Genomic DNA, 12,636 nt, shown 5'->3' on the forward strand with positions numbered 1-12,636 from the left:
ACACAGCTATTAAAATATTTAGTGAGGCTGGTGATACGGCTCAGCCACTGAAAGTGCCTAATGCTTTCGCAGAGGACCCAGGTTCACAACCACATGTAACTCTAGTTCCTAGGGATCTACCCTCTTCTTCTGGCCTCCAAGGGCTCTTGCACACATGTGGTGCACATAAACTCACAAAGGTAAACACATTTACACATTAAATAAATAAATAAATGAATAAATAAATAAATCTTTTTTTAAAAAATCCAGGGCCAGCAAGATGGCTCATTGGGTAAAGGTGCTTGCTGCCAAACTTGGCATCCTGCATTTGATGCCCAAGATCCTTGGGGTAGAGGAGATAATAGACTCCCTTGAGTTGTCCACTGACCTCCACTTGTGCCTCACACACAGTAAATAAATTAATTTAAAATATATATTTAATCTGGGTGAGGTGGCGCATGCCTTTAATCCCAGCACTCAGAAGGCAGAGGCAGGAGGATCTCTGTGAGTCTGATTACAGGGATTGCCAGCCTGATCTATACAGTCAGTTCCAGGCCAGCCAGAGTTACATGGTGGTGAGACTGTGTGTGTGTGTGTGTGTGTGTGTGTGTGTGTGTGTGTGTGTGTATGTGTGTGTGTGTATCTGGGTGTGTATCTCACAGAGCTGAAAGCAGAGGTTCAGATACTTGAACACCCATGTTCATGGACATAGCAGAGGTAACCAGTGTCCATCGAAAGACGAGCAGACACACCAAAGGTGTCATACACATGAAACAAAATACATTCAGTTAATTTTGATACATGCCATAACACTGATGAGCTTCAAGGACATGAAGGAACGTGGAATAAGTCACATACAGAAGGACCAATACTATCTAGTGCCACTGTAAGATCCCTAGAATGGTTACAGTCAGAGACAGACGGTAGGACTGGGCGTAGTGGAACATGCATTTAATCCCAGACAGAGACAGGTGGGTCTAGGCTAGCCTGGACTACACAGCAAGTTCCAGGCCAGCCAAATCTATATAGTAAGACTTTCTCTCTCAAAAAAAAAAAAAATCCAAAAACAAAGACACTGAAAGTAGAATAGTGGTTTTCAGCAGAGCCTGTGGGGAGCGATCACCTGGAACAGCAACTCAGCATTCAATGGATACGCAGTTTGCACTTGGAAAGATTCAAAAAGTTTTACAAGGGTTGCAAAGCCTTGTAAAAAGCCTTTAACATTCCTGACTTGCACATCTAAAATGTAAAACTTAATGCTATGGATATTTCACCATAATTTTTAAATAATTAAAATTTTTAGAAAATTTTTGGATGAGCACTCTGTGTTTTCCGTTGTAACTGGTTCCTGAGACCACAGACATCTGGAGTGGAGCCAATAGGGAAAGGCTAGAGAAGAAAATTCTGGTTCCTAAACATATGGCTATTACCTTCTGGAACAATTATACCACTAGCCTTGGTATTACAAAGAGCTCTCGAATCACACCACATGTCAATAATATTCCCTCAGCAATTCCCTCCCTCTATGCCAGGTCCTCATGTGAAAAGAGACAAAATAAAAAGGACAGGGACAGATAAGTGTTTGGGGGAAGGGACTGGAATTTTAGGTGGGAATGTCACAGCCTTATTAAAGTGGCCTCTGAATAAAAACCTGACCTGCGAAAGGCGGACAGGCACAATGTTCTCGCAGGCAAGGACACTCCGGGGAAAGTGAGCAGTGGCCACAAGGCCACAGGAGCATGCTGGAGTATCTGCTGGAGTATCTGCTGGAGTATCTGCAGCGGTGGCCAAAATGCAGGAGGCCAGAGTGCAGGAGCCGTGAGTCAGATGCAAAAGGAAGGACGGAGCCAGAGGGGTCTGCACCTCATGGGCCCCCAACAGCTCTGCATTACTCTTCTCTATCTCGGTTCTGTTGACATTAAAAGAAGGGCACTGTCATGTTACTGTAACGAGAGGAGGCTTTTCACTGTCTGTCTGGTCCAACACTACATTCAAGGATGTTCATCCTGGCTAAGGTATGCTTTATGAAACAAAGTGAAGAAGACCATCTTAGAAGTTGTACAGTGGTGAAGGGGGGAGGGAGGGAGGGACGAGAAGACAGACAGACAGACAGAGAGAGAGAGAGAGAGAGAGAGAGAGAGAGAGAGAGAGACCCTCACTAATTCATTTTAAACAGACTAATGAGATGAGCATATAGACACATACCTATAATCCCAGCCTTTGTGAGACAGAGGCAAGGACATCACTAGTTCAAGGTCAGCCTAAGCTACACTGCAAGCCTTTGTGGCAAAATACAGAAGGAAAAAAAAAGCCACACTAATTTAATTTGAAAATAAAATGCACTTGTGGAGCATATAGAACATAGCAGGCACAAATAAAAGAATTCCAAGGGTCTAGGTGATAGCAGTAGGAATTAAAACAAAACTAAAAACCCTTAGGAAGCATTTCAAAAGCAAATCACTAACAAGATACAAAGAGAAAAACAGTATCAATTCATATGTATAACACATGACAGAACAGAAATGGGTCGAATTTAACTTTGTGTCACCCACAGTTCTTTATTAGAACACGAATAAAGCTTACTGATTAAAAATGAATCAAAGAAAGCTTTCTGAAGACGGAGAAAGCTCAAGACAAGGACAAAAGTCTCAGGAAAGGCTGACTAGGAATGAAGAGAAATTCAGGAGGAGAGGGAAAAAGAGAGAGCCAGGCTGGAGGAGAGCAGAGGCACGGTGAGAGCCAGGCTGGAGGGGAGGGTGGTCCACAGCCACTGCCGAGCTCTGCCAAGGAGCCCAACAGCGAGGACGCCTGACACCCGAGATGTCAGTGCTGTCACCCAAGCGACTCTGAAGTCAGGCTGTTGAGAATTCAAGCTGAAGATTCAACGAAAGGAAGTCACGATTCTTCTTCAGAAATCTTGCAGTGAAAAAAGAACAAAAGAATGGGTAACGATTGCCCTATTATCCAAAACTCTGCCAGAAATACCTCCATTTACCTTTGAACAGGTGACGGGACCAAGTAACCTTTATGGAAATATTTATAACATTCAGTAAGGCTAGGGCCTCAAGCTACCAGGCTGGGTGAATGAGTGCAGGAAAAGGACATTGCTGCCATCTGTGGAAAGGACAGCAAACCTTCACACCTTCTCTAACATCTAGCTTGGAGAGGGACCTTCTGAGGTCACAGCGAAAGCATGATCCCACTGACTTGTTGGATATTTAGCTAATGGGAGCTAAGCCAGCTTAAACCAATTAAGGTTCTTCCGCCAGCATGTTACACATCCTCAAGCACCAAGAGAAATCACAGCCCGTGCCTGCTCCAGAGGGAGGCACAAAGATGCTGCCGGCAGTCTGCACTAACTGGTGGGCTTCACCATTCAGTAATCAGGTCAGACCTGGTAGATACTTTGAAATACCCAGGAACGGAGTAAATAATCTTTGTGCAACACACTTGGCACAATGCTGTCTGTCAGCAGGGCAAACATCAACTTCTCTTCCAAAATGCTTGTTTTCCTGAAGTTAGCTAACAGAATAGACACAGTCTATTTGTCGTCATCTTGCATTACTTTAAGACAGAGACACTAGGTGATTTTGTCATTATGCAAACATCCTGAATAGCACACAACAGGGTATGTACACACACACACACACACACACACACACACACACACACACACAGTATATCCTATTGCTTTTTTGGGTCATGAACAAGCAAAATGAAATCAAACCTTGCTAAACTATTGACTACTGATGGATTTGGGGAGGGGCAACCATCGTGTTCAGTTGAGTGCCACTGATGAAGCCACTAGGCTCGAATGAAAAGCTTCAAACCCATTGTCTGTCACACGGATGGCCCTGGCTAAACTCAGCGGGTCACAAAATAAAATAAAAAGAAATAAATGAGCAAAAGGACTAGAGAGAAGGGCGGGGAACAAGGGGGTAGGAGTGACAGTGACTACAACGGATGATATCCATGTGTGAATCTGTCAAAGAACCAATGTAATCAAAGTTACGAAGAAAGCATACCGCAATCTAGAAACAAGAAATGTGAGACGAGAGAGGCTGACAGCAGAACAGCAGAACAGCAGAATGCTTTATGGTACATTGTTTTACAAGGAAGAATACACTGCCGTAGCTGGGCGGTGCACACACATTAATCCCAGCAGAGGCAGAAGCAGGCAGATTTCTAAGTTCAAGCCCAGCCTGGTCTACAAATTGAGTTCTGCAACAGCCAGGGCTACACAAAGAAACACTGCCTTGGGGGGAAAAAAAAAGAATACACTCTAAACGAGTATATGTATAATATATAATAAAAGAGTGAAATATAATAGATGCATAAGCCGATACCCTAGTCACCCATTATCAGACAGCGCTGTATGTTGACGTGCCATGCTTTCCTATGATTGGCAGTGCAGTGGGCACATCTGTACCACCATCGCCACAAACACGACTAATGCACTCCACTCCAACATACAACCTAAGCAGCAACAGTTTTTCTGCTCCACCATAGTCCGATGGGACCACCATTCTGTGTTCTTTCACACTCACCAAAATGTTGTAGTTGGAGAGTTTTCTCTCCAAATTCCACCAAGCCCTGGCAGTCTGACAGCCCACTTATAAAATAAACACACAGATGCTTATATTATTTAAACTGGCCTAATGGCTCAGGCTTCTAGTTATCTAGTTCTTACATCTTAAATTAATCCATTTCTATAAATCTATACCTTGCCACGTGGCTCATGGCTTACAGGCATCTTCACATGCTGCTTGTCATGGTGGCAGCTGGCAGTGTCTCCCTCTGCCTTCCTGTTCTCTCAGTTCTCCTCTCTGTTAGTCCCACCTATACTTCCTGCCTGGCTAATGGCTATTTATTGACCAATCAGAGCAACACATTTGACATACAGACCATCCCACAGAACTTCCCCTTTTCTTTTTTTTTTTTTAAAAAAAGGAAGGTTTTAACTTTTACACATGTCCAAAGCCAGCTTGGTATATTTGGGAATTTGGGCATAGCTTCCTTACTACTTCCTGCTGGAGGGGGGCGCTGTATCTTATGGGGACACAAAGAAAATTTTAGGATTATAGAGTAGTCTGTGAGGGTGTATTGTCTGAGCCAGTTGCCTTGAAACAGTTCTGGATGTTGGACATCTGGGCCTTGGTGTCATCGGAGACCTTTCAGGGGGTCTTGGCTGGTCAAACCTGATGTATCTTAATCTGGAACAAATCCATAGCCTCTGGCTTTCTGTGGAAACAAGCAGAGCCTCCTTTCCAAAGCAACATATCCTTACATCCAAATTTTGAAGTCAAGATATCTTTAAAATATACATATTGGTTTAACTCAACATCTTTTACGATCAAATGTTTTTCTTCAGTTACGAATATCAAAGAGAACATAATCCATATTCTCTGTGTGGTAGCCATCTTTACGTGGCTTATTTTTTTATATTACCTTGAACCTATTGCTTTAAACTGTAGCATTCTAAGACTGAAACGGCACTGGCACTGTGGCTGCTGGCTCTGCCCACTTCAGCTTCCCAACATGGCGGTGGTACATTTTCTGACAGCTCTGGGAGCCATCAATTCTCAGAAATAGTGGGTCTATGCTTCTATCAAAGCAGCGTGTAGCCCAGAAACCTCTTTTTTTTGTTTTGTACTAGCAAAGGCTAAATCCACCACGCAGCTTAATGTGTCACTTGCAGAGGCCCAGCTTAATGTGCCACTTGCAGAGGCCTCATTCCCACCATACTTCAGGTCAAGCATGCATGCCAGGAACCCACCATAGTAGCTCAAACACACAGGCTGCTGCTAACCTGAGAGAGACAACTAGGAACTGTTTTTAGCTCCGCTTTAGAATCTTTTTTCTCAGGTTTTAGGTAGAAACTCTTGCCAACACGTTGGGCGCCAAAATGTCTTACGTGGTATGACTGCAACTGTTAGAGTGTTTCTATGTGAGTCAGAAAAAAATCACATTGTTTATCTGAGGCCATTCAAAATTTTATAGAACGAAACTAATACCTGATCCTTACCAAAGTTAAAAAGTCCTCTTATTTTAGTAATCAGTATAAGACAGTCTAGAAACTTCTAAGTACACTTCAAGTACAGGGTTCCAGCTCTTATTCTTCTGTCTCTTTTTGACAATCTTGATTGGGTTTGCAGTGGCCATTACTACAGACACATGGAAGCACCAGTTCCCAGAATCTCAACTGTCCCCTTCAGAACTGCACCTTTGTGCTTAAAGTACACATCTAGCTGGAGCTGAACCCCATCACCAACCTTTCATTTCATCAGAGCTATCATCAAAAAGCTGTATTCTCGCAGGCTACCAACAACTCCAATAAACTGGAAGATGCTCATCTGAGAACATGAAATCAAATGCAACCCCCAAGCCCCAAGTTCCTTTATTTCATACACACAAAGAGCAGGAGGTTTCACTGTATTTCTCTGGTTTCCCAGAACTCCAAGTCTTCAAGGCCATAATGATGGTGACGGTACACAACGCAGAGACAATGGGAAGCTGGGGTCTCTACTCAGGAATCAATTCTACAGAGATGTTATTCTTGATAAGCTTTAAATCAAGGACACCCATGGGTGACAAAAGAAAGCACACCATAGAAGAGATGGTGGAGCACATTGTTTTGTTGTCTTCATAATTTTCCGTCACAAAGGCCACTCAAACAGTCCCGAGTCTTGCCTGAGTCTCAGGACTATCTAAACACCAAATGCCATTCTACAGAGGCTCAGAGTCAATCAGCACATTGCTTTTAGGATCAGACGGGCAAACGGAAAAACTGAGGCTTTGCACACTCCGGTAAAGATCACAAGATGCCCTCAGCTGTCTTAGCTGCAAGGGAAAACAGTGATCCTCTCAGATTACCACTCTGCACATGCCAGTATTTAAAATGAAAGAAGGAAAGAAGAGAGGGAAGGAGGGAGGAAGGGAGGGAGGGAGGGAGGGAGGGAGGGAGGGAGGGAGGAAGGGAGGATGAGGGGGCTGGGATGTAGCTCCAAGAACACTGGCCTGGTGTGCATGAGGCCTAGATTCCACTCAGTACTGCAGAGATCCATTCTCTTTTCTAGTGACTTGGAAACTGGTGGTGGTACTCTGGAAGGTGCTAACTAAAGGCCAGGCCTCCTCTAGCCTCTGCAGAGAACACCCTTGGGGAGTGATCTTCTGAAGAAGGCACTGTCAAACAATTTAGATATTAGCTGGATTGCTTTCTGAACTCCTCACATATCCCTGCTCTGCTACAAAACCATAAAAACTGTCCAAATTCTAGCCAGTCCCATAACCCAGGCTGGCCTCAAAACTGCTATGAAGCTAAGGATGAGTTTGAACTTCTGATCCTCCTGCCTCCACCTCTGAGTACAAGAATTACAGGAATTACCACCACACCTGTTTTACCCAGTGCTGGAGAGCTAACCCAAGATTTCATGTATGTTAACTACCCTATCACTTATGCAACATTCCCAGCTCCCCCATGGCTCATGTTTTACTGAAAAATACAAAATCTACTATAATCTAATGAAACAAATCAATAAAATAATCCCAAGGAATACAGATGTTTTTCAAAAATTTTTGTTTTATTTTTGTTTTTTTGGGTTTTTTTTGTTTTTTTGTTTTTCAAGACAAGGTTTCTCTGTGTAACAGCACTGGCTATCCTGGAACCCCCTTTGTAGACCAGGCTGGCCTCGAACTCAGAGAGATCTGCCTGCCTCTGCCTCCCAAGTGCTAGGATTAAAGGTGTGCACCACCACCGCCTGGCTTTCAAAAATACTTTAAAGGTTTTATTTTTAAGTGTATGAGTGTTTGCCTGCATCTATGTATATACATGCCTGGTGCCCAAGGCCAGAAGACAGCACTATCAGATGCCTTAGAACTAGAGTTAGAGTAGCCTGTGAGCCTCCAAACGGGAGCTAGGAACCAAACCCAGATCCTCTGTGAGAACAGCAAATACTCCTAACCACTGAACCATGTCTCTAGGCCAAGAAGTTCATATGATGGTTTTTTGGGTTTTTTGGGTTTTTTTCTTGGTTTTTCAAGACAGGGTTTCTCTGTGTAGCCCTGGCTATCCTAGAACTTTCTCTGTAGACCAGGCTGGCTTCACAAGTTCATGTGTTTTTAAAAACATTTTTCTATTTTAAGAACCATTTTTATCTAATAAGTTCAACAGGTTGCAGAATATAAGATCAATGTACAAAAACACTTGTATCTCTATACATTAGCTATGAACAATTGGAAAACAAAATTAATAAAGGAATTCCATTATACTGTGGTATAAAAAACAAATTAAATACTTAGGAATAAACTCAACAAACAGAAATTACTTGCTATTATCAATGTTACAACACTCTCCAAAGGGAACTAAAGATGCACTGAGTCCCTACCGCTTATAGAAATGCACAAGTTGATCCATGAAAACTGAAAGGTGCATACTTCCCAATTTAAAAACTCATTACAAAGCTACATGAACCAAGAAAGTGTGGTATCAGCCTAAGAATATCAAGAAGAATGTAAGGCTCAGAAATAAGCCTTCATTTTTATGGCCCACTGATATTTGACAGGATGTCAAGACAACGCAATAGAGAAAGAAGATCTTCTTCAACAAATGTACTGTGACAACCGGACAGTCACACTCAAGAGAATGACACTGAACCCTACCTAACATTGTGTACATTAGCTCCGAATGGATTAAGGACCTGAGTGTATGTGAGTGTAAGAACTAAAACTGTAAAACTCAAAGACAAGACATAAGCATAAATCTTCATGACTGTGGACCTGGCAACTGTGCTTTAGACATGACCAAAGAAAAATGATAAATTGGCTTTACTGACTTTAAGACTTTCCCTTTTCAAAGCAAAAAGATAACTCACAGAATGGGATTATATTTACACATCATATATCTGATACCTGACTAGCATTCCCCATATAAAAAAGAGCTCTTAAAATTCAAAGGGAGATGGCTCAGCAGTTAAGAATACATACTGCTCTTGCAGAGGGCTGGAGTTCAGTTCCCAGCACCCATGTCAAGCAGATCACAATACCAGTTATTGCAGCTCCAAGGGATCTGATGCTGACCCCTGTGAGCACCTGCATTCACATATACACACCAACACACAGATGTACACATACATTATTATACAATTTAAATATATAAATAAAGAAATGGGCAAAGGAACTACACAGACATCCCCCAAAGATATAGCAGCGGCCGTAAACACGAGAAGAGATGTTCAACATCTTTACAACTGCAAAAATGCAAATCAAAGCCACAGGAAATATCACTTCACATTGTCTAGCATGTCTATAAAGGGTGTGTGAGTAAGAGTGTGTGTGTGTGTGTGTGTGTGTGTGTGTGTGTGTGTGTGTATGAAGAGACTGGAACCTCGTACACAGCTGGTAAGAATATAAAATGGGACAGTCACTTTGGAAAAGAACTTAGAAATTTCTCAGAAAGTTAACAACTGAGTAACCATGTGACTCCTACATAGTTACCTAAGAGAACTGAAAAGCTATTTCCACACAAAAACCTGTGCATCAACATTCACAGCAACATTATTCAAAAGGCAAAAAATGCAAATAACACAGATGTCTATCCATAAGTAAATGCATGAACAAGATGTGTTAAATCCTTGAGATGAACTGAGCCATGGTGACCCATGTCTTTAATCTCAACCCTCAGAAGGCAGAAGCAGGAGGATCTCTGTGAGTTCAAGGCCAGCCTGGTCTACAGAGCGAGTTCCAGGACAGCCAAGACTGCACAGAGAAACCCTGTCTCAAAAAATAAAAAAAATCCTTGAGATGAGATATTTGGCCATCAAAAAGAGTGAGGTGCTGATTCACTCTGTATTGTGAACAAACCATAAATACAGTTCTGCTGAGAAAAAGGAGCCAGCCCTGAGGCTGCACTTCATCCAGATGTAATATCCAGAATAGGATCACCCAGAGATAGGCAGAAAACAGATAGGGGGAGCAGAGACTGTGGGAGCAGGAAGTGGGGAGTGATTGCTTCCAGGTGGAGGGGCTCTTTGGGGAGGGGATGAAAACCATTACAGTAGTCATGGTTGCACAACCTTGAGAATACACTAAATTCACCAGCCCATGTGCTTTAAAGGGCTAAATTGCATCCCTATTTTTAAAATTTGTTAAAAAAAAAAAAAAAAAAAAAAACTATTTGTGTCAGCAATAAAATCCTCCCAGGGGAAATGAAGTAATATTGAGTTCCCTAGCATGAGCAAAGGTGAGTTTTTCCAAGATCAGGACACATAACGTTCTTAGCAGATCTGAATTTTTTCCAAGTGTATCCTTGTACAAAGTTAACAAGTAGATTTCTGCAAAGGTCAGCTGTGGTCACCCCACCCATACCCACCAACTACTTGTACTTTTTTCACATTCCCGTCTAGTCTAGGCATGTGCGTATTTTTACAAGTCTATAATCCTTACAAATAATCACCCTACATTTCCCAAACAGCCTTCAAAATTATCATTAAATGATTGTAATTAGCTGACAGCTCTAATTCCCTTAACGTCTCCTCTGTGCCCTATCTTCATGTGTTATTTCACCATTCATAGGTAATGTTACAACATACACGAATATGAAGGCCAACATGACCCTTTTCTTTCCTTGAATTGCTGAATAAAGATTTCAGGAAACTGCTAACCCAAAGGACAGTTGTAGGAGTCCTGAATGCCTCTCAAAAGTGTCACAACTACACTGCTCCAAGTGATACAAAACTTGCTATATTAACATCACTGTTTTTACACTTCTGATATAATCAATGCTGAAACCATTTTATCAGAGTAATCTGAGAATTTCCTTTTGTATTCAATCCTGGGACATTCAAGGGCTTTCAAAATCCATGGAAACTTGCTGTAGACATTTTCATTCTTGTTGTCCCTTCCTGTCGCCTATAGTTACAAAGTGATCTTGTAATCCTCGTACTTGTACTTTAGAGAAATTAGAACATGTAATCAATTGTAATCAGGTTGTCAAGTCAGCAAACAGTCGGGAAAGGGCGGGCCCAGAATTCAACCACACTGAAGAGGGCTGGTGAGACAGCCAGTGGATGAGACAGCCAGTGGATGGAGGGGCTTGCCACCAAGCGATCCCAATTCAATTCCCAGTACCCACGTGGAGGAAGGTGAAGACCAGCTTTTCTAACTGCCACATTTGCACCAGGGCACACATATACAAATACCAATAATGATAACAAATAAAGAAAAACTGTTCCATAGAAGAGAATGGGAGCGGGGGGGGGGGGGGAGGCACACCAATTAGTCTCTTATAAGATTCTAACATTTACAACCAGGATAAGCCCCTGACTGTCAATCTCCAGTCCGGACTGAGAACTGCTACTGTGAACTGGTCCATGAAAAATCCATGTTGAAACCTAATCCCCACCATGGGGGTACTAAGAGCTGGGGCCCTCAGGGCAGGCCAGGTCATGAGGGTGGCCTCAAAAATGACTCAGGCCCTTATCGCCAGGCTGGAGGGAACCGGCCCAAGGCTCTTTTTGATCTGTCACTTTCTGTCATATGAGGACAAGGTAAGAAAGCCTTTACTAGACACCAAATCCCCGATCTTGAACTTCCCAGCCTCTAGACTGGGGAAAACATGTTCCTCTTATGTACAAATTACCCAGTGTCTGGAATTTTGTTTCAGTAGTATGACCTTAATCTGTTCTTGCCACTACATGCAACTGTCAATAAAGCACTGTTAGAATATAAAAATAACTAACTAGGCATTAACTTCCAAGTTCTGTTAGGAACATGTTTGTATTTATTTTCACTTTTTTTTTTTTCTTTTTCTGAGACAAGGTCTTGCTGTGTTTCCCAAGTTGGCTTTGAAATCACCATCCTCCTGCCTCAGCCTCCCAAGCACTAGGATTACAGGTGTGCACCACCCTGCCTGGCTCACATTAGTTCTTACTGTATGTTATATGAGTTAGAAACCATCTCCATTTTCTACTAGGATCAAAGAGGTAAGTTACTATCCAAAGCAGATCCAAGGGAAGCCTACTTTTCTTAACTATGTTAACCAGCCGCATCCTTCCTGCAGCATGCGAAGTCAAAAAGAATCACCCTGGCCAGGTCTGACAGTCCATCAGTATGAAGACACCAAGTGTGAGAGATGAAGACCCCAGTCAGTACAGTATTTATGATCAGTGGAAGCACTGATACGAAACAGGGGAAGGCTGCGGGCAGTTAAGCCAACAGGGTTTCTTTCCTCACATGGAGGGCATGGGACAGTATGCAATAGCTACAAACTGCAGCCTCCTTGGTAGTACATACATCCTGTTGCTTGCACAGGTCCCCCAAGGAACCCTGGAGAGTTTTCTGCTGGATGTGCATGTATCTGACCTTAATGCTCTGCCCAACCTAGACTCCAGACAGGTATGTGGGTGCCACTGGAAAGCCCCAGGGCATGTGACTTGACCAGGTCATCAGGTCCATCTGCACCAAGCTGTGGAGTAAGGAACATGTGATTGAGGTTCTGTGTAAAGCCAAGTGCAAGGTCCCTGGCCACCAGAAGATCCACATCTCAGAGAAGTAGGGCTTCACCATTGAATACAGATGAATTTGAAGACATGGGAGCTGAGAGGCAGCTCACATAGGGTCAAATACATCCCCAGCTGTGGCCCTGGACAAGGGGCAGACTCT

General features: G+C 42.8%; 1 protein-coding gene and 1 pseudogene across 2 annotated transcripts in view; one reads left to right on the forward strand and one right to left on the reverse strand.

The window, feature by feature from the left end:
• Cnnm2 (cyclin and CBS domain divalent metal cation transport mediator 2) overlaps positions 1–12,636 on the reverse strand; it is a 135,965-nt gene that overhangs the window by 111,891 nt on the left and 11,438 nt on the right. The window lies entirely within an intron of this gene.
• Positions 12,171–12,312, forward strand: LOC131903196 (small nucleolar RNA SNORA70; annotated as a pseudogene).

This window comes from Peromyscus eremicus, chromosome 1 (genome assembly GCF_949786415.1).
Source record: "Peromyscus eremicus chromosome 1, PerEre_H2_v1, whole genome shotgun sequence".
Classification (NCBI taxonomy): Eukaryota; Metazoa; Chordata; class Mammalia; order Rodentia; family Cricetidae; genus Peromyscus; species Peromyscus eremicus.